Source organism: Neophocaena asiaeorientalis, unplaced genomic scaffold (genome assembly GCF_003031525.2).
Source record: "Neophocaena asiaeorientalis asiaeorientalis breed wild unplaced genomic scaffold, Neophocaena_asiaeorientalis_V1.1 scaffold220, whole genome shotgun sequence".
Lineage (NCBI taxonomy): Eukaryota > Metazoa > Chordata > Mammalia > Artiodactyla > Phocoenidae > Neophocaena > Neophocaena asiaeorientalis.
The window spans coordinates 6,042,760-6,067,838 of NW_020174042.1; positions in this window are offsets into that span (position 1 = coordinate 6,042,760).

A 25,079-nucleotide genomic window follows, 5' to 3' on the forward strand; every position below is an offset into this window, starting at 1 on the left:
TGTAGCTCAAACAAAACTTTCACCCTTGCCAAAACGCTTAAGTGCAGGAACGTGGTGCTAAAGCAGTTTTAACAAGAAAATAAGCTAAATGTCCTCATTTCATGAGGAAACTACTAATGTTGTTATGAATGGTGCATTCTACTGTTCATATAAGCCTTGATTTCATATACCTTTAACATTCCAAAGTGCTTTTTCCTTTTTGTTTCACTTTATCTTTGCAACATTCTTAGATGTAAGTTATCAGCCCCATTTTAAAGGATATGAAAACTATAACCCAAAATGATTACATACTTTGCCGAGGGGCACTTAGTTACTCATCAGAAGACCTGAATTTAGTCTTGGCTTGGCTGCTAAATAATGTGCTATGCTCCTATCTCCACCTGTGCTATCAGTCTCAAAGGTAACTCTTCTTAGGAAATTGGAAGCATCCACAAATCAGAGCAATTCAAATATGCATTTGGGGAATGAGAGAAAATACTCTTGGATTACTTGTTCCAAAAAGGCTACATTTTACAATTATCCAGGTATATACTGCTTATCACTGACACCACATGCGATAATTAACAAATTATATTTTATATGGGCATTATAGATCATAGTTATAAGGGGATAATAATGATGCCTTATGATTGTATTGTGCTTTCATCTTTGAAAAGAACTTTAAAATCTATTACTTCATTTTTACCCTTACAAACGATGTCTTAACTTCTGATATATGGTATTTTCAACAGGTTCTAAAGTCAGGTGATTCTTAATAGTAATTGCAAATTATAGTAGAAGGCTCATGCTGTTGCCTAGGGTAAAGAGGAAATCGAGTTGCACTAAAAATATACCTGGCAGCAAATTAAAAGTAGGGAAAGAAAAATCCCATACATTTAAACGCTCATCTATCTAATTCCCTTGGGATTTCAGATTCTGCTCATAACAGTGAATGTTTTGGCATCAACTAAAACTGCAAGTTGTATTCATTATAGTATAGAGTGAAATGTCAGTGAGAGTTCTTGCTTTCACTTGTTGCTGGGATTAAGACCACACTAGTAATTAGCTAGAACTCATTTGCCTCAGCAATTATCCGGGTAATGAAGCATACAGCACAGTTGGCCCATGCTGCCTTTTGGGTACTGGCCCCTTGGGTGAGAGGTCATCCCAGGCATGAGGATAAGGGTTTTCAGCAGAGTCAGTGGGTCTGGTAGACAACATGTGAAAATAATTTACTAGAGACAACTATAAAGACATTGCACACACAGGGAAAGCTTCATAATTTCTTTTTAAGTGAAAGAACAGAAACAATTTTTGGCTTGTTTCTTGTTTGAAAAGAATGTGCTGGAAAACAACATGGCAGGCTTTCCTGGGAGTGTTCAGTGAAGACTCAGTCTAGAATAGAAACCATGTGTCTGTTTTGGGTGAAACCTACAAGTGAGAGGGGAGTGTGATTGAGTCAAGAAATCCTTGGGATGGAAACTGTGGAGTCTCAACCTACAGCCCTTTCAGAAGCAGACATAAACTCAAGCATCATGTTACCTTTTTTGATGCAGAACCCTAAAAGTGGCTTCCAAACCAAGTTCTCCCTAGCAAGGTGGTGGGTGGAAACAATGTGTTGCCAGTAGTTGTGTCACACGGGGACACATTCATTTCAAGGCTGTAGTCTTTTTTATTTTATTTTTTTAATATGAGAATGAATTACTCCTGAACTGTTTTTCATACCTTAGATTTATATTCTGTCATAGTGGTTAAGAGTAGAGGTTTTGGAGCGATGTAAAACTGTGTTTCAGTCCTGGCTCTACTATACATCAGCTGGGCAGATTATTTAGTTTTGCTGAGCCACAGTTTCCTTCCCTGGAAATGGAAGAGGAAAGCAACAGAAAAGAGTCAGAGATGAAGATGTGGCAATGGAAAGGTCAGAGTGATGTGATATGAGAAGGAGTCCCACTTTTGCTGACTCTGAAGGAAGAAGGTTCCATGACCCAAAGAATATGAGCAGTCACTAGAAACTGGAAAAGGTAAGGAAACTGATTCTCCTCTAGAGCTTTCAGAAGTAAACACAGCTCTGAGTTTTTCCCAGTGAGACCATGTTGGACTTCTAACCTGCAAAACTGTAAGATAAATAAGTTTTTGTTGTTTCAACCCACCAAGTATGTGGTTGTTTGTTACAGCAGCAATAGAAAACTAATACAAGCAATATCAAGTTTTCTTTGCTTGTATCAGAATTGAAGATCAAATGCTTAGTATGTATAGCAAGGGAAGATGGTGAAAAAATGCTGTAAGCTGTTTTAAGTTATGCTGAATCCAAGTACAGCTTGCCCCACTCCCAGCCTTTGATAAAATCTCCTATGAACAGCAGCATGCTAACTGAGCTTTTCATAAAGAGCACTTAGATACTAGATCTTCAGCAATATTTACAGAGGTTCTTTTATTCAAATATTTTTAGGGATGTTAATTGATTATACAAAGCTACCATTTCTTGAGAGCTTTCTATGTGCTGGGAACTATGCTGAGTATTAAGATCTTTTAAATTCTTATAATGAACTTGTGAGGTAGGCACCATTATCCCCATTTTGCAAATGAGAAAAATAAGGTTCAGAATCCAAAGTTCCATAGCCAAGGTATGGCAGAGCTGGGAATTTGATCATTTGATTCTAAAGACTGAGCTGTAAGGCTCTTAATTATACTGACATCCACAAAACATGTCCTGCTCCATGCAGAACTGGCTTCTCTACAGTGGAGGTGTGCACTGAAGAAGAACTTGGTGTTTAGAGTCAGTCACACTCAGTTTTACTGATTCTAATTCTACCTTTCACTGGTTTCGACATTGGAACTTTACATGCCTGAGCTAGGGTTTCTTCATTTTAAAGTTCAAATGACATCTCTCCGCCCCCCTCCCCAGCCCAGATTATTGTGTGAATTGAAGATCATTTGTAAAGTGCCAACTTGGTTGATAGTCACAGTTTTTATTACTCTCTTGAGCTCAAACTGTTATTAAATCAGTATAATTATTTAACAATCTGTATAATTGTAACAATCTGCCAATATCTCTGATGAATATAGATGCAAAAATCCTCAACAAGATATTAGCAAACTGAATTCAATAATATATAAAAAGGAACATGCACCATGATTAGTAGGCTTTATTCCAGGGATTCAAGAATGGTTCAATAGCTGTAAATTAATTAATGTGATACACCACATTAACAAAAGAAAGGATAAAAATCACAGGATAATCTCAGTAGATAAAGAAAAATACTTGACAAAAATGACCATCTGTTCATGATAAAAACTGCCATCAAAGTTGGTATAGAGGAAACATATCTCAACATAACAAAGTCCATTGATGACAAACCCACAGCTAACATCATACTCAATGGTAAAAAGTTTTTCTTCTAAAATCAGAAACAAGACAACGATGCCCATTCTCACCACTTTTATTTAACATAGTATTGGAAGTCCTAGCTACAGCAGTCAGACAAGAAAAAGAAACAAAAAGGAAGAGTTAACTGTTATTCTTTGCAGATGACATGATACTATCTATAGAAAACCCTAAAGTCTCCATCAAAAAACTATTAGAACTAATGAACGAATTCAGCAAAGTTGCACTGATACAAGATTAATATACAGAAATCTGTTGCTTTTCTAAACACTAATAATGAACTATCAGAAAAAGAAAACAAGAAGACAATCCCATTTAAAATCACATCAAAATGAATGAAATACCTGGAAATAAACTTAACCAAGGAGGTGAAAGAGTTATACTCTGAAAACTATAAAACTCTGATGAAGGAAATTGAAGATGATACAGTGAAATAGAAAGATATCTTGTGTTCATGGATTGCAAGAATTAATATTGTTAAAATGACCATACTATCCAAAGCATTCTCTAGATTTAATGCAATCCCTATCAAAATATTCATGACTTTCTTTCATGGATCTAGAACAAATACTTTTAAAATCCATATGGAACCACAAAAGACCCCAATTTGCCAAAACAATCTTGGGGAAAAAAAAAAAAAAGCTGGAAGTATCACCATCCCTAGATTTAGGCTATACTACAAAGCTATAGTAATCAAAACGGCATGCTACTGGCACAAAAACAGACAGATAGATCAGTGGAACAGAATGTAGAGCCCAGAAATAAACCAATGCACCTATGGTCAATTAATCTACAACAAAGGAGACAAGATTATACAATAGAGAAAATCAGTTTTTCAATAAGTGGTGCTAGGAAAACTGGACAGTTATATGTAAAAGAATAAGAACATTTCCTCACAACATATACAAAAATAAACTCAAAATGGATTAAAAACATAACTAAATGTAAGACCAGAAACCATAAGACTCCTAGAAGAAAATAGGCAGAACAGTTTTTAACATAAATCATAGCAATAAACTTGGGGATCTGTCTCCTAAGGCAAATGAAACAAAAACAAAAATAAACAAATGTGACCAGATTAAACTTAAAAGCCTTTGCACAGCCAAGAAAACCATTGACAAAAAGACAATCCACTGACTGAGAGAAAATATTTGCGAATGATATGACCAATAAGGGGTTAATATCCAAAATATATAAACAGCTTATACAACTCAATATACAAAAAAAAAACCTGATTAAAAAATGGGCAGAAGACCCCCAAAATAGACATTTTTCCAAACAAGACATACAGATGTCCAGCAGGCACATGAAAAGAGGTTCAACATTGCTAAGCATCAGGGAAATGCAAATCAAAACCACAATGAGATATCACCTCACACCTGTCAGGATAACTATCATCAAAAAAGTCTATAAAGAATAAATGCTGGAGAAGGTGTAGAGAAAAAGGAACTCTTCTACATTGTTGTGGGAAAGTAAATTGGTACAGCCACTATGGAAAATTGTATGGCGGTTCCTCAAAAAACTAAAAATAGAACTACTATATGATCAAGCAATTTCATGCCTATATATTTGAAGAAAACAAAAACATTAATTCAAAAAGATACATACACCCAAAATTCATAGCATCATTATTTATGATAGCCAAGATATGGAAGCAACCTAAGTGTGCACCAACAGATGAATAGATAAAGAAGATGTGGTATTGTATAAAATGGACTATGGCTCAGCCATAAAGAAGAATGAAATTCTGCCATTTGCAACAACATGGATGGACCTAGAGGGTATTTTGCCTAGTGAAATAAGTCAGACAGAGAAAGACAAATACTGTATGTTATCACTTATGTGTGGAATCTAAAAAATAAAATGGATGAATATAACACAAGATAAATAGACTCACAGATATAGAGAACAAACTAGTGATTCCCAGTGGGGAGAGGGAAGGGGAGAGGGCCAAGATAGGTGTAGGAGATTAAAAGTTACAAATTACTATGTATAAAATAAATGAGCTGTTAACAAAGATATATTGTACATCACAGAGAAATATACCCATTATTTTGTAATAACTTTCCATGGAGTATAATCTATAAAAATAATTGAATCACTATGTTGTACAACGGAAACTAATATAATATTGTAAATCAACTATGCTTCAATAAAATAAATAAATAAATAATTTAAAAACACAAAATACCTTTCTCCTTTATAGGACATTTTTGGTAAACAGTTTATTTTACAACAATCTTAGACTTATAGAAAAGTTGGAAATATTGTTCAGAGGGTTCACATATTCTCTTTACTCAGTTTCCCTAATGTTGAAAGCTTTTGTAACCAGAGTACTGTTATCAAAACAGGAGATGAACGTTTGTGCAATATTGTTAAGTGAACTACAGACTTTATTCAAATTTAACCAAATTTTCCTCTAATGCTCCTTTCCTATTCCTGGACCCACTCCCACTGCATTCAGTTGCTGTTGTCACCTTAGTCACCCCAAGTCATGACAGTTCTGCATTCTTTTCTTGTCTTTCATGACCTTCACACTTTTGTGGAGTACTGGTCACTTTTTTTGTAGAATGTCTCTCAGTATGTGTTTTCTCACGATTATATTGAGATTGTGCATTTTCGGCAAGAATACCACAGAAGTGATGTTGTGTCCTTCTTAGTGCATCATATCAGGTGTTCATGATGGTAAATGTTTTATTTCTTATGATATTAATCTCAATCACTTGATTAAAGTGTCTGTTGGGTTTCTTCATTGTAATGTTCCTATTTTCCCCTATATAATTGATAAATATCTTAGGTGAGATACATTGCGACTATGCTAATATCTTGTTTTTCCTCAAATTTTGCCCAATGATTTTAGCATACTTTGGTACATCTTGCCTGCAACAATTATTACTGTGGTATTTGCCTAATGGTGATTTTTAAATTTCTCTCATTCCTACATTAATTAATTGGGATTCTTCTGTAAAGAAGAGCTGTCTGCCCCCCACAATTCACTTAGCGATCCAATTATTCATTTACGCCATTATGCATTCATTGATAATTATTTTATTCTATGGGTTACAATAAGTACTATAATTATTATTATTTATTTAATTAATTAATTAATTAATTTTTTTGTGGTACGCAGGCCTCTCACTGCTGTGGCCTCTCCCGTTGTGGAGCACAGGCTCTGGACGCGCAGGCTCAGCGGCCATGGCTCACGGGCCCAGCCGCTCCGCGGCATGTGGGATCCTCCCGGACCGGGGCACGAACCCGTGTCCTCTGCATCGGCAGGCAGACTCTCAACCACTGTGCCACCAGGGAAGCCCCTATAATTATTTTTTGATCAAACTGTTGCAGCTTTGACATGGGGAGCCCCTCTAGATTGGGTTTTTTTTTCTTTGGCATGCCTTTATCTATTCTCAAACACTTCCTTATTTTCTGGCATCACAAGATCTTCCAGGCTCATCTTGTATTTTTCCTGGCCCAATGGTGGAATCAACCTCTTTCCCAAGGAGCTCTGATTCTTTTAATTGGAAACTGTTATTTAGAAACAAGATCTGGGTGCTGGGTGTACTCAAATTGCTATGAGATTGTCATTGCTCCTAGGCTCCCTCAGCAGACAGAACTAGGAAACATATGTACACACAAATACATTTATATTTCTATATTTATCTATCTGCATATATATGAGTTCACATTGAATTCATGAGTTCATACCTTTGGTTCCAATCCAACACATGAGTTCATTCTAGTCTCTTCCTTTCCTTAGCTTTAATTCTTTCTACAATAATGAGAAATCTGGCTCTTGTTATCTACAATATATTTACTTATCAAAGTATAAAATAAATAGTTGCAGATGTACATTAAATAATATGCCAAAAACCTTTGTAGTAAAAGCTTTCATATTACTCCCTACATGGTAGGATTTCTCGGCCTCTGTTTCTCACACATATTTCACATGCAAGCAGCCTACAAATTTCTCATCTTTCCCACTGATCCTTCCACTTGGTAGCCTCATTGCTTTCAGCATGTTGAAGGCTGTAGTGTAGTCTAAATCTTAGCAGAACTGCCTAGTATACCAAGATGCCAATAGCTATGCCCTGCATTCTGTCCTGATAAAGGAAACGTTGTCCCTTTGTATCTGAAAAAAGTCAGGTATAGGGAGGAGGCTGTCACTGTGGTCATCACTCAGATTTAACCACATGTTAATGGAAAGTCTGTCTTCTGCTTTCTCCCATGCTACAAGACAAAACTATCATAGGAGCTGGATGTAGGGAGTGGAGGTTTACCAGACCCCTCCTAGTGAAATTCATGTAACTGTTGGTTACAAACACTTCATAGAAATATCTTAGACCACAGGTATGATTGGGAGCCCCTAAGGTAAGTCAAGACTGTCTTGGGTGAACTGGCTGTGAGGTCAGTTTGACTAACACCAAATCCTCACCTCACTCCAAAGTTGGAGAAGCCAGAGGCAGCAGAGGGAGGGGAGGAGGAGAAGAGATAGTGGCAAGGTAAAAGAAATCACAGAGAGGTTCAGCACATCCCTTCTACTCCTGCAGACTTCCAAGCAGGTTTAGGGTCAAGCTGAGGTAGGTGAGAAATTTTAAATTCAATAAGATCTTGAAAGTTTGATTCTACTTAACTGGCTTTTTGAAACCTGAATAATAGATAGAAAAATAATTGGAATCTGCCTGGTATTTCATCGAGGGCAGAGAAGAAAGGTTTGGCAAAATTTGGTTGACATTTCTTTGTAAATGATAATGACTTATGTGCCCTATTTTCTTATTCTAAGACACTTTCTCTTCCCCTCAAATATGTATATATTTATTTGTTTATATTTTTTTCTGAATTTGGGATGCATCTTAACACCAGTGAGCACATTTACAGAGGTGATATCTTCCTTCCTTCTTTCCTGCCTCCCTCCCTTCCTTCCTTCCTTAGAACTGAGGAATTACTACAAGTTCTCCTGTTTAACACAGTATTCTTGAGTTGTGTATAAAATTTTCCCAATGGAAGATTGCTTTTTAAAATTAGTGGTTACCAGAGGTGAAGGGGTGGGGAAGAATATATGGTGAAGCATAAAAGTGTTCCCTGATTTCTTTTTTGTTATCAAGCTAACAATCTCATACTGAGCTAAGAAACAGCTTTATTTCCACATCTTTAGCTATCTTTGGACTTATCTAAAAACAGATTTTATATAAAACACTTTGCTGAAGTGTATTTTCCTTTTTCAGTGTGGTCCCAGAAAAAGCACATCATTTCTGTAGGAAAACTTGGGACCAAACTGACAATCTGTCTACTAACTTTGTCTTTTTTGGATGCCTTCCTCCTTTTCTTCCTCTCCTCCTCTCCCCACTCTTTCCCTTCTCTTTCTCCCTTCCTCTTCCTCTTCCCCTCCTGCTTCTCCTCCTCCTTTTCCTTCTTTTTTTTTGGTACCGTAAATGGCAAAACCAGATTGAGCTTCTCCAAATCTGAAAAACAATAACAACAACCACAAAATAGCCTCATTTTGGACAAGCTACATACAAGTTTCTAATTTGTGTGGTTAAAAAAAAAGAGATTTAGAGAGTCCTGAAAAGATGGAGTGTCTAATGGAAAGGCTGACAGACCCTTAACTACAAGCATGTTGCCAGGCGCCACCATAATAAAAGGTGGCAAGCATCCAGGAGTGCTTGCAGCTGCATGCCTGAACTTTATTAAATATCTAACTATAGTTTGCAGGCCCTGGCCAGCTTGTAACTCATTTCTGGCTGACACATTCCAGCTCATAATTAGTGTAGTCCTTATATGGTTCTTGCTTTTTAATTCTTTTCCTGTAAAGCAGGACTGTTCCAAGAGACAAAGATGCACTTCACTTGGCAATAAGGAAAACCCATGAAGTTGGACTCTCCGAGCACTTCTGCATGGCTGGGATCTACAAAGGAGGGAATTAAGTTCAGCTTTCTTCTGTCTTCCCTGAAAGCAGCATACAGATCCACAGATTTTATTTCAGCCTCTGTTATCAGTCTCTTCTCTTATAAAATTTTGTTTTTCTCTTTTATTATAAAATTTTGTTTTCCTTTTGACTTGTGAAGGCAGAGAAAATTGATCACTTCTCTCCCTTGATGTTACTCTTCATGGACCAGTGTAGAAAGATGCAGCCTTTAGAATGAAATGAGCACGATGTGCACAGATCAAACATTTTGATAATGGGTTTGCAATTAGCACAGTTGATGTTTGTTATTATTTCCTGGAGTTGCTGTTGTGGATTTATAATGTTGTGTGTGCATGCTTAGCTGAGGTGGAACTACATTTCCCAGAAATCTCTGCCTGCAGTGTTCCAGGTTGACAAGAGCCACAAGATGTTGGAGGCGGAAGTGACATGTAGCAGTGTTCTCATTAACCCCAGAAGCATGAGGCCAAGCTCTGGTGCTGTTGCAGCTCTCACATGTGGCTGCTCCTGTATCTTTTTTTTTTTTTTTTTTTTTTTTTTTGGTGGTACGCGGGCCCCTCACTGTTGTGGCCTCTCCCGTTGCGGAGCACTGGCTCCTGATGCGCAGGCTCAGCGGCCATGGCTCACGGGCCCAGCCGCTCCACGGCATGTAAGATCTTCCCGGACCAGGGCACGAACCCGTGTCCCCTGCATCGGCAGGCGGACTCTCAACCACTGCGCCACCAGGCTCCTGTATCTTGATGGTAGCTTCCCCAGGTCCACTGGATTATCCTTCAGCTTCTTCAACTTCTGGGCCAAGTGTGTATTTCGCTCAGCGATGAAAGGCACCAGAGTCACATCATTTAATTTGAATTTTTGAAGAGACCAGTGTGGATTTCTGTCGTCCTTGTGAGTTCCAGCTCATTGTCAGGGGTCCCACTTTGTCCTTGCTCTCTCCACTTCAACTCCATCTCTATCTTTCAACTTCTTTCCCAACCGCCTGCCCTGCTGACTTTAGAGCCAGTGCCAGTCATAACAACAGCGCTAATCCTTCCCCATCATTGTGAAAGGTCATATTTTTGTAATAAATCCCTTATTTTATATCACTCCTAGTGATTCTGTTCCTTTTATCACCTTTGCCTGATATAGTTGCATAGCTCTCAACAATGCCTAGAAAGTATTCAGTCAGTTTTTGTTACTGAGCCAAACAGAACAGGCCTTGTTATTCTCCTTTTATAGCTGAGGAAACTGTGGGCAGAGAGATTCAGTGATTTGACACAGCCAAGAGATACCAGAGACAGGATTTGAACTCAGACCATTGAGACCATGTCCAGTACGTTTTGAGTGGGCACAATATGTAAACTGGAAATGTAAAAAGAGGTAATGTGAAAAAGTGCTCAGTGTCACCTGTAATCAGGGTCACACAATGAGATGTTTCTTTCCATCCAGTCTGGTGGCAAGTTTTTTTTTTAACGCTTTATTGGAATATAATTGCTTTACAGTGTTGTGTTAGTTTCTGCTGTATAAAAAAGTGAATCAGCTATATGTATACATATATCCCCATATCCCCTCCCTTCTGCGTCTCACTCTCACCCTCCCTATCCCACCCCTCTAGGTGGTCACAAAGCACGAGCTGATCTCCCTGTGCTATGCAGCTGCTTCCCACTAGCTATCTATTTTACATTTGATAGTGTATATATGTCAATGTTACTCTCTCACTTTGTCCCAGTTTACCCTTTCCCCTCAAGTCCATTCTCTATGTCTGCATCTTTATTCCTGTCCTGACCCTAGGTTCATCAGAACTTTTTTTTTTTTTTTTTAGATTCCATATATATGTGTTAGCATATGGTATTTGTTTTTCTCTTTCTGACTTACTTCACTCTGTATGACAGACTCTAGGTCCATCCACCTCACTACAAATAACTCAATTTCATTTCTTTTTATGGCTGAGTAATATTCCATTGTGTATATGTTTTAAAGTTTGACGTGAGCAAGAGTCTTCTCCATGAGAAGAGTGAAGTCTCATGAACTGCTGGTATCAAACGGTATAGCTACTTTGGAGGATAATTTGGTTGATAGTAAAATTTAAAGGATTCAAATCCATGACTCAGAAAATTCATTTTGCACTACCGACTCTAGCATTTCCATGTACACAAAAGAAGGCATTTTCAAAGACGTTCAGTAAAACAAATGTTCATTAAGATGGGTATGACTGGGAGCATGATGGTACATTCATGGTATTAAATTAGGTGGATCTAAATGTACTGATGTGGGAAGATCTTTACGAATGTTGTGGAACAAACAAGAATCAAATCAAATCACAGAATGACATATTTAATAGAATACACTTCATGTGAAAACACACAAATAAAACAGGGTTCTATATTTTCCATGCACAGATATATGTAAGCAAAAGTACTTAAAAAATTTGCAGGTAATCATGGTGATTAGAAGAGATGAGTTGGGGGATTGGGATCGGGAATGATAAAGTCGACTTTAATTTATAATGTTTTATTCCTTTTATAAAGAAATATTTTCATGTATTACCTGTGTAATTTTTTGCTTTAAAAAATAAAGGCAATGTGTCTGAAAGAAGAGTTATAGACTTCACTGAGTATTAAAAGAGAAATGGTATATTTAAATAATTTAGTTAACACTTCATTTTATAGATGAGCAAATAGGGTCTCAGAGACATGAAATGATTGGTTGAAGGCAGACTCCAATAAAAATCTGAAACATCGGATTGTCCCAGAAAACTTGGTAACGGAGTTTCTGGAATTTTTTGTTAGTAATTCATGAAATATTTTGATGAAACCAGAGTTTATTTAGGGCCTCCATTATGGGGACCTCCTGAACAGATCCAGTTTTGACATTCATGATTCGGTCTTTTAACCACGTTGCCTAAGGACCCTGTTAAGATCATGCCAACACAATACTATTATCTTTGAATCTTAACAGGCTACTACTAATTCTGTCTTTCTAACATCTTCAAACTTTCATTGTTTCAGTAAATTCATTTTCTCTGTAGCATGTTTAATAATTCTTTGATCGTTTCCTTCTTCAAGATGGTCCACATTTGTAATAATTCCCTGAAAGACAGAAAACTCAGAGATGGTTCCCTACAAAATTATTCTTTAAATCAACAGAAATATGTTGGTGGTAAATTCTGAGTTCATTTGTTCTGATGATGAGGAAGGAGAGAATTGAGTTCTCCCTCTACAAATTTAATTGCATCTAGCCTTCTCAAGGTTGGGAATAACCACGGAACATCCCCAAAGGTATAATTCCCTTTGGCCAACAGCCTAATTCCCGTCGGCTTGTAGGAATCTGCTTGATAGAATCTAATAGTGTCCTAACTTTAACTCATCATTTAAGTCTTATGGTTTATTTCACTTAGCATAACTTTAGTTTCATCCATGTTGTCACAAATGTGGCAGGATTTCCTTCTTTTTAAAGGCTAGATAATATTCCATGATCTTTTTTTTTTTGTCAGGTGTTTTATTGCTTAATTCTTGGACACATTTATCGGAAAATATGGCTGCTGATCTCTTACCTATCCACCTTGGTCTTCTGAGGTTTGATTTACAATATTTACAAGAAAAAGAAATCTCACCAATGATACTAATGGATATGATCTTCAGCAGGGAGATGATGGAGAAAGAAGAAGATAAGTTGACATTTGATCATAAGTAGCTTAGTCTAGAACTAACGAAATCAATTAACAATGTACTAGCATCTCTGGTGTGCCAGGTACTTTGGGAATAAAAACTATGAATAAAAGATGGTTCTATCCCCAGTGGGGGGGGGGGGAAGTTTACATGCATTTGATGAAAATCAATACAGTAAGTCCCCTACATACGAACCTTCAAGTTGAGAACTTTCAAAGATGGGAACGTGCGTTACTAATGAAGACCTGCTTGAATTGGAGGCCCAGAGAAAGAATAAAGAGAGACAAGAGGCAGAAGTAACTGAAGAAATGAAAAGATTCATGATGCAGGAAATGGCAAGGGGATTTTCTTTATCTGAGGAGGCACTGTTAGTTTTTGAGGCACAGAACCTGAATACAGAATGTAATCCAGTGCTACTGTGTCATCTATGACAAGAAAAAAAGAGCTACTACCCAGACATTACTGGATCATTATTTTAAGAGGGTACATAGAATTGAATCCAGCAAGGAGCCAGAACCTGTGCCATCCAAGTCAGGTGTGAGTGAAATTGCAGCTTGCCCTCTGTCTCCTGTTGCTGACGATCCTTCAGCTCTACCATCTCCCACCTCCTCTCCCTCCTCCAGTCAGTAACTCTCCTTGCCTGTTCACTCAGTGCCAGCCCTTGTATGCCAGCTGTTGTACTGTACTACCATGCTTTTCAAGGTACTGTACTGTGAGATTAAAAATGTTTTATTTTTTTGTGTGTTTTGTATGTATTATTTGTGTGAAAAGTATTATAAACCTATTACAGTACAGTACTTTATTGCCAGTTGTGTTAGTTGGGTAATTTAGGCTAACTTTGTTGGACTTATGAACAAATTGGACTTACGAATGTGCTCTCGGAACGGAACTCGTTCGTATGTAGGGGACTTACTGCAGTCATGAAGTTCTCCTACCGCATTGTTGGGCTCTGTACTGCTGGTGGAGTTAGGGAAGTCTGTTGTGTTCTATTCTTTCTGTCTCTATGGAACCCCCTCCTCCTGACCCCAGCCCAAAATTCTCAGGGAGAGCTGTCAGGATAAGCAATCTCTGTGCTGTTCTCACATGCTCATGCCAAAACTCAAGGTCCCACCACCACTCTTAAGATGACTGTTTGGGCTCACCACACATCTAACCCCACTTGTCTCTTAAACTGAGGGTGTAAATGTGGATCCAGACCAACCAGATCAGCATCACCTGAGAACTTGTTAAAAAAGTAAATTCTCAGGTCTGACCTTAGACCTCCTGAATCAGAAACCCTGGGGGTGGCACCCAGTGATCTGTATTTCAACAAGTCCTCCAGGTGGTCCTCACACCCTCTAAAGTTTGAGAACCACTGTCTTCAGCCCTTTCCTGGGTAGATGCACTCCTGCCCTGAGTACACCAAGCACAGGACTTTTGACAATTCTTGCTTATATTATCATAAAAACCTTCCAACTGGTCACCCTCCCTCTAATCTCTTACTGAGTCTGTGCACTCTCCACACCACCACAAATTATCTTTTTAAAATACAGAACAGAATTTCCAGAGGGTCTTCAGGGACTGATACAAAGACCAGGGTTAGTTAGAGACTATTCATGGCTCCTGCTGCAGAGGCTGATGTGCAGCACAGTGGACTGGAGAGTCTATTGATGGAGGGTGGTGACAATGAGTGCCTGTTGTCCCTGGTACCACTGGGCATGTCCTAAAGAGACAGTTCCTGTGGCTGGATCTTGGTTGCTCTTTGCCTTCCCAGAGTCCCTCCACATCTTGTTCTCCAGCCTTCTCATAGATTCCCTGAGGTACCCTCACCCATTCAATGAGTTCCTTTTTCTGCTTAAGTTAACCAATGTCCATCTCTGTTGCTTGCCACCAGGAACCCAGACTAGTGCAAACATTTTGCATATGACTTGCACCTCGAAATATTTTTAGATGAGTATACTGAATGCTCAAAACGATCAATGATGATCTTTCTTATCACCTGGGTAGTATCAGCTTGACCAACATTATCTCATGTTTTCCTTCTATCCTCATGTTTTACCTTCTGTAGATTTAGGGCTAAAGTACATTTTTTATTTGGCTGTAAGAGTTTATTTTTTATTTAATTCTAGTAAAGGTTAGAATGGCCAGATATTATTAACTCTGAAGATACTCTAATTCCTGCTATTGTAGTTAACCCTAAGAGATGTGTCTGGAGAATATTTAACCTGTTTTCTTGAATGGAGCAAGACTGCTTCTAGACATAGCATCACAGCAAAAGTCCTAAAGTTATTAGCAGATATTCATCATGTCCTAATTTCTTTATAAGTTCCTCATTTTGGCAGGCCTGGACCACATGCCATCTACAGATGTTGAAGGGAGTGTCTATGGGCAACATATAGCTCAAAACTCTTGAGTTTAGATTTTTATTTAAGTGATTCCTGTAACAAGAGATTTTAAAATGTGCTCAGCAGAGCCCAGGGGGTTTCATGGAGCCTCCTTGGGGATCCCATGGAGGAAGGGGGAGTTCATGAGGGAAGTGACAAGGGCCAAAGTCCCTACATGAGGAACAGCACCTTTTTCTTTTATTTAAGCACTAGGTTTTCACACAAACCAGTGGACCCCTTTGAGAATCTAATGAAAACTTTGACCCCTAATCCCCAGAAAAATGCACATACACACATAGAGAAATTTTTTTCATGTAATTATAGGGTGTTCACAGGTTCTCCGATGATCCTTTTGGACCTTCATTCCACAGACTCCCAGATTAAGGAACTTTGAGGAAAGCCTTCCTAGCTGAAGGTTGCTTTTATTTAAGAAAGAGAACGAGAAGGAAAGCCACTGATCTATCTATATTTATACATGTCTGTGTTCTCCCAGTATCTTGATATCTGGTCTGTTCCAAAGAGCTGCATTTTTAAGGCTCTTTGAAATACATGAATAATGTTATATGTATTTCATGTGTAAGTTAATTATACATTTTCAAAAATTGTATGTGTGTGTGTGTGTATATATATATATATATAATTTAAAATGGTGATTTGTGCTTTAGAAGGAATTTAAAAAATTCTATGAGGAAAAATAATTGAGGAAACTTACCTTATATTGGGGGTGTGTGTGAGGAAATGGAGGTGACATTTCATCTAAAACTCAAAAAGTGAGAAGGAGTCAGACGCTCCCATAAATGGGGAGGGATCCGGGCAGAGGGATTGTAATATATATATAATATATCTATTCCTGAAATGTAATTACTTTCTTATAAGTAATGAGATGAATAACATAAAAGACACCAGCATTATACTTTTGTAGTTTGAGTTCAGATGAGTTGAATTTTCTTGATCAGTAAAAGGGAAAATAATCCTCTAGTCTTGCCTGAATTGTTTGAATATTCTAGAGAGTGATCTAACTTTCATTTCACTTAATGCTCTGTAGATGTGGCATTAGCAAACTATAGATATTATAGTTTGCTCTATATCGATAGTTTATCTATCTATCTATCTATCTGGATATATTGTCTGCAGTATAGAGCCTAAGAATGTAAGAATGTTTGGCTTTTAAAGGACCCTGAGCTCAAGAAATCAGAAACTTGGCTCTAAGTCCAGGCCTGTCACTTACCAAGCAGATGACTGTGGACAAGTGACTGAGTGACTAGCATCTGTGATGAAGAAGGAAATTTGGTTTAGATGCCCTCCAAGCTCCCATTATAAGATCTTATGATATTCTCTATGAAAAACTGCCCCCAAATAGGCTTCCTCTCCTGTAATTTAAAGGACAGGGAAACTGACTAGTGAAGGTAAATAATTTTCATTCTCCAATTTACCTACCCCATGGGTCAGCATCATGGAAATAGGAGAATGACCCCCATTTGGGAGTCATCAAACACCAGGGAAGGCTAAGACCTGTTCAACAAGGGTTTTCACCCATCCTGATAAAACATATAGGGAGAGGAGAGGGAGTTTATGTGTGTTTGTTGAGTAAATCAAGATTATAGGCAACTTGTCTAAATCCTAGATTCCATATTCAGCCTACAGTCAGAGAATGCTACAGAGTTGAAACCAAGTGCCCCACCTAACAGAATTTCACAATGAAACCTCTCTCCTTCTCAAGTGAAGTCATATATAGCATTGTTGCACAATTTAATGATGTGGAGTTTGAAGCCAAATTTATATGAAGAGCAGATGGGCTCACAGCTAAGAGAAAGGGCAAAACTGCCCCCAGATAGGCTTGTTAAATATTATTATCTCTGAATATAAACTGGGAGAAAATGCATTCTGTTTGGACCAAGCTGAAAATATCTTAGGATATTTTTAGTTCACAGTCATTCCTTCTTTACATAGATAAAAGGGCTATAAATAATGGGATACCTTTCAATCTGATGAGTACACCAAATATGATTTTCATTAGCAAATTCAACTCTTCCTTGTAAAAATTCTGTCCAGGGCTTCCCTGGTGGCGCAGTGGTTGAGAGTTCGCCTGCCGACGCAGGGGACACGGGTTCGTGCCCCGGTCCAGGAAGATCCCACATGCCGCGGAGCGGCTGTGCCCGTGAGCCATGGCCGCTGAGCCTGCGCGTCTGGAGCCTGTGCTCCGCAACGGGAGAGGCCACAGCAGTGAGAGGCCCACGTACCGCCAAAAAAAAAAAAAAAAAAATTCTATCCAAATATATTGTCTCTGAGAGATATATTTAGAACCTATGGACAGAAGAGAAAATGTGAACCAAGATTGGCTTTTCTAATCTGTTGGATGGATCAGTGACAAGTGGTTTAGAAACCAGGATTTTCTACCCTGCTCCTCCCAAATATTTTCTGCCCTGCCAGTTCACAGATTCTTGAAATTTCTTTCCCAACATTTCCTCTCATTTTACAATTAAAAAATGAAAGAGGAGAGATAAGTACTTCTACACGTGGAGCACCTTGACTAAAGTTCTTACTTACGAGTAATGACTGATAGAAAAAATTTGTTCTCAAATAGTGAGTTTCAACAGGACAGCTAGGGACAGTCATGTAAAGAGTGCACAGGCTAGCCAAGAGAGTGGAGGGAGTGCAAGAAAGAGCAAGGCTTGGGCTGGGCTGGAGAAAGACAAATGTTGCTTATTTTGCTTTGCTGCATAAAGCTTAGTTTAAGCTAATATAGGAGACACAGATTATTTTCAGACTTTTGTCAAAAGTTGGGTCTTCAGCACTGACCTTTAAGGAAAGATCTGGTCTGTAAGATGTGATAATATCAGAGTGTAATATTAGGGACACTGAAAAAAAGTAGTGATCCTAGATATACATTTCAGTCCATCAGTTAGTATCTGAAATTCTTCATTCAGTGTGACCTCTTTGGTGAGTGTTTTTTTGATGATTGCTGAAAGGCAAATATCTCTGGGAGGTTATTACTTTTAAAGAATGATCCCCTTTTCACATATATATTCACATGTATAGAGGGAAGGATTGGAAATTAGGGCTGATAGCAAGGAGGAGAGAGAAAAGCTGTAACTGGGTGCCTGAGAAAGAGATGAAAGCTAGTAAGAACTTAAAAAAAGGTGCAGAAAGAGGAGACTGGGACAATAAAAACTAGTAGTGATTATAGCACTACTACCACTAATAAAATATAACATGTTGAGTGGTTTCAATATGCCAGGCACCTTTTCGAGTATTTTACATATCATATATTTACATATATTGCATCGTATTTTACATAAAATATTTACTCATCCAAAGAAGTTTGTCAGTATCACCATATAAATATCTATTCTTAAATTAATCCTTCATTCAACAGATCTTCACTGATAGTCTGCCATGTGCCATACACTCTTCTAAGGACTGGAGTTACAGAGGTTAACAGAATAGCCAAGGGTTCTGAGAAAACACCCAGAGAATAAATGAGTAACTAGATGAATAACATAATTCTAGGGAACGATAAGCTTCATCTGTTATCAGGATGGAGTGATACAGTGGAACAGGGGTGTGGGGGTGATAGAGAGTAAGTGACAGGAATCACTTACAACTAGCAGGCTCTGAAAGGTATATAACATGTAGCTTCTTTCTGATGGGTTCCCTAACTGACTTCATTCTAGAGCCCGCTCGTTTGGCCCTTAACCAGACCAAACATTTGCTATGGTTCTAAGAAAGGAGCAATACCCAAGGATGAGAATGGTCAAGAGAATCTTTGTGAAGGAAGCTAGGTTTGGGCTGGTCATGCAGAAATGTGAGTTCAGAAAAGGAGGCCACAAGTCAGAGGCTGGCTGCCCTCAGCTCTCTTTAGTTTTTCTAAATCAGCAGGACTCACATTTTTTATGTTGCCTTACCTTTTCTTGAATATACTTAATTTATTAGGAACTCCCATGCACACCTCCATGAGTGTGTGTGCATGTACATATTTGAGTATGCGTGTGTGTGTGTGTGTGTGTGTGTATGCACACACCCGACACTCTTTGGAACCAAAAGAGATTTGTTGGTAAGCTTATTAACTTTTTCAGCTCCACCATTTGAGTGTGGCCTTGTAGCACAGTGTAGGCTCTTTAGGGGCAAAAATTTTCATTTGATCTTAAATGAATGCCATGTTGGTCCAGTAGGCAGATGTCTCTAGAATCTTTGTAGTGGTGATAAATGCTCAGCTCAGTTCATCAAACATTTGCTGAGGACCTACTCCATGCCAACTGCTGGATAAGGCACTGTCTCAACAAAGATGGGTAATTTACATACCTTGCCTTCAAAGAATACATCTGAAAGCAAAATAAAATTTCATGTGTCAGCTTATTCTTCATTTTCAAAACTGGGCATATGCTTTATTTCAGGTCCTTTGACTTCCTAAAAGTCCATTTGTACATTAGCTCACTTCCATGCAATCCAGACTCACTACCTAATCCAGAGAAGCTCCATGTTGCTCTCAATTAACTGCATCAAAAGGAGGGCATGCAGAAGTCGGAGATGCCAGAGTCAAGGGCTGGGTTTTATTATAATTCTCAAGTGGTCATGGATAGCTGGAACCTTTGAAACGAACACACAGGTTATTTATGGATAGAAATCATTCAGAGGATAAAGTCTCAGGAATGAAAATCCAAGAGGATAAATAAATGGGGACTGCATCCCGGGAAGATGAATAATATTTACTAGAGTATGTTTGTTTCAAGACAGATTCCTATGTTTTACTGCTTATAGTGGTAATCTTCGTGAGAAATTTTTGGCCTGAAGAAAGGATTTGCGGAGTAAGTCTGGTTTGTGAAATGCTACATACTTGGCATCTGCGTACTGGGGGAGGGGGCTGGGTAGCTTCTCTGGGGCACGTGATTTTATTTGCCTGAGATGTGGTTTCTTTCCTCCTCCAGTTCTCATAGAAGCTTCCCCTTTAGCAAATATTTTCTTAAGCACCAAACAGGTACCTGGAACCATGCTAAGCAAGATAAGCATAGACAAACATGAAGAAAATGATTACCAACTAAGTCACTGATTTTACTTGTAATTAATATTATGAGTGTTAAGAAAAAGAAACATGCAGCAGTAAATATTTTGGCCACCTCAGTATGAAGATGGAAGCTTTCCTGCTTGTGTGCTGCGTTCCGGACCTGGGTTTGTCTTTATTTACCATGAGCAGGATGCAGTCAGGTTGGCCTGGGACGAGGAAGACTCCATTCCCTGCTGCTCCTCTGGGTCTGTGTTTTTCTCCATCTCCATCTTTCTCAGTCACTCCCCCTCCTATCCTCTTAGTCCTGCACAGACTGGGACCTCCTTTAGGTCAAGCATCATGATCTTAGCTCTGAGAACCAATGCTCTGCACAGTACAGAGCACATGCCACGTAAATGTTGGTTCAATTGAGCTGCAGACCTTCCTACTGCTTCTCTACTTTCAAGAATGGGCAGAGGGGCTGTGGAACCTACCTGGGTGTTATTCTTCAATGAGGCCCTTCATTGAGCATCCCTCACCTTGGGGTCTGGCTAAGAGGTTTAGACAGGTGCCGAAAGGTGAAGACGGCTGCTTGAATGAGGGAGGAGGCTTCTGTTTGTGTGGATTCTTTCTACCAAGATCTCTAGGGTTGTGAAAAGTTTGATTGTCAACTTTACTCCTGAGGGGTTTCAGAATCATACTGACGGTTACACCTTGGCCAGCACCTTCCAGATTCTCTCTGACGGGCCTCCAACATGTCCACGTGGAAGACATCAGTGTTTCATGGAAACCATAATGGAATACAATCTTAACTCTGCATTCCCCCAGACAAAAAATAGTTTTCCCTTGCATTCTTTAGGTCACTACCATCCACCCCCAAACACTACTGCTACCCTAGAATCCAACTTTCTTTCCACCACTACTTGCTTTCCCTCCATGCTCATACATCCTACCGCATCTCCTCCTAAATCTGTTATGCATTTCCCTTTCCTCTCAATCTCTGTTACAGATTAGCTAGAACAGACAACTGGTCACCCTGCCTTTAGCTCATGCTGTTCTCAGAGATATCTTTCCAAAATATAAATTTATAATGACTGCCCTTGAGGGCATGCTGTCACCTACAGTGTAAAATGCAGAGTCCTAAAGAGGGCATAAAAAGCCCTCACAATCTGATCCCAGACAACCTGACTGTTCTTGTCCTCCATTCTCTCTTCCTCAGATATTCTCTGCTCCTGTTACACCAAACTATGTGGGGCTCTGGACCACGCCATGCTCTTCGGGCCCCTGTGACATGAGGTACCATCTCCTTGGATACCCCTCCGGGCTCTTGCTTCTCTTTTTCCATATCAGCTTTGTCAGTACCTACTCATCATTCAAGGTCCAGCTCAAGTTTCCTCGCTTCTGAGCAGTTCCCTCAGTCTTCCCATACATGTACCCTACGCAGTTAATCACGCATTCTTCTGGAACGCCATGGTTTCTGCATGACCCTGTTTTGGGATTTATCACATGGTGCTGAAATTTTCACTGTCCATTCTTCTGTTCCTTGCTTTTGCCTTGTTCAGATTTAGGTTCCCAGAGCCTCATACTCTATTTCTTTTAACTAAGTGACCATGGACACATATAACCACTGTCAAGTTAATTTTCAGTTCAAAGGGGTTAATAAGATGCACTTTATAGATTGCTATGTGGGGTAAACGAGATGAGGTATATAGCAGAGTGCCTGGAACATCTTAACAAATAAATGGGATTATCTGTTAATATTGTCTATCAGCATAATATCAATGTAGACAGGAATTGTCTTCAGGAGATACCTGGGACTGGGTATGTGATCAGAAGGAAGGGTTTCTTTTGTGTTTTGGGCTCAAAGTAGCAGATTTAGAGGAGTGGGTGCAAATCCCACTGTTACCATCAGCTGTTGAAGGGAGACTTCCACTAAGGGGCTAGTGGTCATCCTGGAGAAAAGACTGATGTGAGCTTTGATGGGCACTAGCTTGGAGCTGCTCCTGGGGAGGATATGCATGGAAAACGAACAGGCTCCTATTTTTGTTGTGCCACCAAAGGACTTTCAAACCAAGATGAACACAAACCGAACAGAATCAGTAAAAAATATTTTATGGATATATTTTATGGATTTGAGTTAACCTAATGAATGGCCTCTACGAATCAAGCATGAAAGAAGTTCAAGGTATTGTTTTATTCAACCCCACACCCCTCCCCCTTTGCCCCAAGGAGGACAGAAAGCTACTTTCATTTTGGCACCAGTATGTAATACCAGACACACATGATCCAGTCTGCTGCGATACAGACTCAGTCCTCTTGGAGTTCAGTTAAAAAGTGAGGTCAGCATGCATGGAGACCTGGGGAAAACAAACTGATTTAAGGTACTAAGATGGGAAAAACTGTTCCATTTCCTTCTGAATGGAGTCCACAGTGCTGCTGGAAAACCGTCTGTAGAACTGTAGCCCCAGGAGTGATAACATGCTGTAATGCATTTGATTAAAAAGAGGAAGGAAAAAACCATGGTGTGTGCTATCCTCGTGCTAGGATTGGGGAGCAGGCAGCCTGTGAGTCGTGGTCCATGGAGATTTTGCAGGGATTACTTTAAAAGCACTTTGCAGAGCCAGGCAAATGAAAGTCATGTGTTTATTCATCAAGGATACCTTTTCTTAAGGGATATTTTATTTACAGTTCTATAATAAGGGAAAACCTCCACATTTTTAATCTTATGTGTGAGAACTTCTAAGCACTGGAAAAGCAGTGACAGGAAGAATGAGTTTGGATCACTCAGCAATCCTGATAGAATTTGGGAACTTGTCCAGGCCCTTTGAACTTTCCAGCTGTGCCATATTGAATTCTGTGTCTGTGGTAGCGACTTCACTGGCAGCATGTGCACTTCTCAGGCTATTTTCATCATGGGCTCTGCCAAGCCCCAGAGGAGCAAAGTTAACACTGAGACACTCAGCTGTGCACGTGGGGATGTCTGGATATCCCTAAATTTCTTCAGTGGGAGTTTGAGAGATGTGCTGAGGTCATTTATTTCATGAGGGGGAAATTTTCTACTGATCAAGAATGGCTTTGAGGGATTTCAGTGGTCATTTCCCAAGGCACTCAGTCAAGTGGTGTCAGCCCTGTAGAAACGGTCTTGCCATGACATCACAGCACGTGTGGAATAAGACTTTCCACTTCATTGTTTGGAGATTTCGGAAGGTTGTAGCTTCAACTCAAGAAGCCAACACTGAGAGGAGACCTTCAAGATGGTGGATGAGTAAGACATGGAGATCGCCTTCTCCCCACAGATGCATCAGAAATACATCTACCTGTGGAACAACTCCTACAGAGCACCCACTGAACGCTGGCAGAAGACCTCAGGACTCCCAAAAGGCAAGAAACTCCCCACGTACCTGGGTAGGGCAAAAGAAAAAAGAAAAAACTGAGACAAAAGGATAGGGATGGTACCTGCGCCAGTGGAAGGGAGCTGTGAAGCAGGAAAGGTTTCCTCACACTAGGAAGCCCCTTCGCAGGCGGAGACTGTGGGGGGTGGAGGGGGGAAGCTTCGGAGCCGCGGAGGAGAGTGCAGCCACAGGGGTGTGGAGGGCAAAACGGAGAGATTCCCGCACAGAGGATCAGGGCCGACCGGCACTCACCAGCCCGAGAGGCTTGTCTGCTCACCCGCCGGGGCAGGCGGGGCTGGGAGCTGAGGCTTGGGCTTCGGAGCTTAGATTGCAGGGAGAGGACTGGGGTTGGCTGCGTAACACAGCCTGAAGGGGGTTAGTGCACCACGGCTGGCCAGAAGGGAGTCTGGGGAAAAGTCTGGAACTGCCGAAGAGACAAGAGACCATTGTTTCACAGTGCACGAGGAGAGGGGATTAAGAGCACTGCCTGAATGAGCTCCAGAGATGGACACGAGCCGCGGTTATCAGCGCGGACCCCAGAGACGGACATGAAACACTAAGGCTGCTGCTGCCGCCACCAAGAAGCCTGTGTGCGAGCACAGGTCACTATCCACACCCCCCTTCCGGGGAGCCTGTGCAGCCCGCTACTGCCAGGGTCCCGTGATCCAGGGACAACTTCCCCGGGAGAATGCACGGCGTGCCTCAGGCTGGTGCAACGTCACGCCGGCTTCTGCAGGTGCAGGCTCACCCCGCACTCCGTGCCCCTCCCTCCCCTTGGCCTGAGTGAGCCAGAGGCCCCGAAACAGCTGCTACATTAACCTCGTCCTGTCTGAGTGAAGAACAGATGCCCGCAGGCAACCTCCATGCAGAGGCGGGGCCAAATCCAAAGCTGAGCCCCGGCAGCTGTGCGAGCAAAGAAGATAAAGGGAAATCTCTCCCAGCAGCCTCAGGAGCAGCGGATTAAATCTCCACAATCAACTTGATGTACCCTGCATCTCTGGAATACCTTAATAGACAATGAATCATCCCAAAATTGAGGCAGTGGACTTTGGGAGCAATGATATATATATATATATGTATATATATATGTATATGTATATATATATTTTTCTTTTTCTATATTTGTGAGTGGTATGTGTATAATTCTTTGTGTGATTTTGTCTGTATAGCTTTGCTTTTACCATTTGTCCTAGGGTTATGTCTGTCCATGATTTTTTGGGTTTTTTTAATTACTTTTAAATTTTTAATAATTATTTTAATAACTTTCTTTTCTTTCTTTCTTTCTTCCTTTCTTTCTTCCTTCCTTCCTCTCTTTCTTTCGTTTTTTTTTTTTTTTTTTTTTTTTTTTTTTTGTGGTACGCGGGCCTCTCACTGTTGTGGCCTCTCCCATTGCGGAACACAGGCTCCGGACGCGC